Below are 2,310 nucleotides of genomic sequence, written 5' to 3' on the forward strand. Positions count from 1 at the left end.
CCTGCAGGATCCTCACATGCGATAGCCTAGTAGCCGGGACAACTTCTTTATGTTTACAGACATGACGTAATTCGGCAGCATGCTCGAATTTCCCGCGAAAACCTACCCGTACCACTCAAATTAGAAAACATTATTATAAGCTGATCGTTGTGAATCGGGCTAAAGGCGATAGTTTCGAACACTGGCTGGTTATGTACTTGCTCAAATATTGATTTCGGATCATTTTTAACCAAAAAAAGTTACGGACTGGAGCTTTAAATAAATCATGCTAGTGATTTCCCATTGTTTGCAGTAGTCAGTTTACTGATATTTACACTATTATTTAATGCCCAAAAAAAGTGTCTTAACCCATTTTACGCTTGGCATGGCTGCGGTAGTCATTATGGAAATGAGCTTGTGTTCTTTCATGTGCACATTATCAGTAGATCAGCCGTAGAACTTTCCATTCCAACCGGTGCTTTTATGGGATTGCAAATTTGGATGGAATTTTGGAATTTGCCCTGTTTAGTAAATCTGGCCTATAATCTAAGAATTTCTTCTAAATTTCCTCATTATTGATGTTAAATAAGCAATTCTGTTTAATTTTTACAATAACCATGTTTTTAATAAGTAAATTCGTAAAAAGTAAAATAGTTAGAATTTGCATTCTTAATACAAGTATTACATAAAACACAACTGAAAAAGAAAAATTAAATAGATTTCAAAACTATGCAAAATGTACTATACATATATAAACACAAATACTGTGAACAGCATTATTATACATGTTTCATGTGTAATGTTCCTATGCAGTAGACTCTGAGTTTAGTTGTGCAGAGGTGTTGATGAGATCTCTGGGTAATCTCTCTTGCCTCCTGCGCATGCGCTTTTGTGCCCTCTGAAACGCTTCTGAAAACATAAACACACACCAAATCAGAAAAGTACATACATCCTGTAATTCATGTGTAATGTTCCTATGCAGTAGACTGAGTTTAGTTGTGCAGAGGAGTTGATGTGATCTCTGGGTAAAGTCTCTCTTGCCTCCTGCATGCGCTTTTGTGCCCTCTGAAACGCTTCTGAAAACATAAACACACACCAAATCAGAAAAGTACATACATCCTGTAAAATATGATATCTTGTGAGTCTGTACAGAATGCATGGTAGTGTGCATTCCGTTTCATTCCAGTGTGCATGGATGTACTGATTACAGATCGCAGATTCTGTTTTCTGTTTGAATGGAAATGCAGTTACATGGACCATGCCACCCAGAATCATATTGAATCATATTCTTCATGAGACCTTGTATTAAAGGGGTCATATGATGCTTTTTAAAAGATCATTATTTTGTGTATTTGGTGTAACAGATTAGAACTACTATAGCAGTTTGTTCAATAAAGCAAAAATAAAGCAAATTATATGTTACTAGTTGCTGTTTAAGTTGAGAGATGCATAGATGATAAATTGAAAAAATGTGTGACACATTATAAATAAGCGAATTCAGGCACAGCCAATGAATGTGCTGCCTCTTTGAAAAACAAAACTTTTATAACCCATGTTAAAAAAAACAATAAAGAAAACTGGGTTCTATGGGCATGTCAGTTTAGATTCAAGAACAAGATTCAAGAGAAATCATTACTGGATTATGCTCAGTAAACTGTTTCATTTGTGCCAAAGGTAATTTTTTATTTTTATTTTCAAGGAATGATATTTTCCCACCTCAAGCTCAAAGTACCAGGGTTATAACTGCCATATACATGTGGCCCCCATAACATTCAGATTACAAATCAACAAATATGCATATTTCCGTGGTTGGTTGTTAAACTACTACCTCTAATGCTAAAATGTGGTTATAGCCTTTTGAAGTATCAACAGTTTTTTTTATATATAATAACTAACCTCGGTTATTTTAGCCCTGTGCAACTAGATTTTTTAAATTTTCTGAGGTCTCCACCACAACACAAGGGTGGCTGCCATGTGGTTACTTGGTTATTTTGGGTGGTTAGTAGGGCATTGCTAGATGGTTGCTTACTGGCTCAAGCCAAAAGAGCCCACCAAGTCACTATGATACATTAAGGTTTTCCCTTAATGTACACTACCATTAAAAGATTTGGGATCAATAAGATTTTTAATGTTTATGAAAGTCTTTGAAATGCTCACCAAGGCTGTATTTATTTGGTAAAAATAAATTTAAAGGAACACTCCACTATTTTTGAAAATAGGCTAATTTTCCTCATTTTTAACTCCCCTAGAGTTAAACAGTTGAGTTTTATCGTTTTCGAATCCATTCAGCCGATCTCCGGGTCTGGCGGGAGCACTTTTAGCTTAGCTTAG

The 2,310-nt window shown here is 35.5% G+C and overlaps 1 long non-coding RNA gene across 1 annotated transcript in view; it reads right to left on the reverse strand.

Annotated features, from left to right (window-relative positions):
* Nucleotides 1–971: 971 nt before the first annotated feature.
* LOC107730313 (uncharacterized) overlaps nucleotides 972–2,310 on the reverse strand; it is a 2,252-nt gene continuing 913 nt past the window's right edge. The window contains exon 3 of the long non-coding RNA XR_001638669.1: nucleotides 972–1,055. This is a non-coding gene — a long non-coding RNA (uncharacterized LOC107730313). The remainder of the gene's footprint in view (nucleotides 1,056–2,310) is intronic.

Source organism: Sinocyclocheilus rhinocerous, unplaced genomic scaffold, assembly GCF_001515625.1.
Source record: "Sinocyclocheilus rhinocerous isolate Xijiao unplaced genomic scaffold, SAMN03320098_v1.1 scaffold127, whole genome shotgun sequence".
Classification (NCBI taxonomy): domain Eukaryota; kingdom Metazoa; phylum Chordata; class Actinopteri; order Cypriniformes; family Cyprinidae; genus Sinocyclocheilus; species Sinocyclocheilus rhinocerous.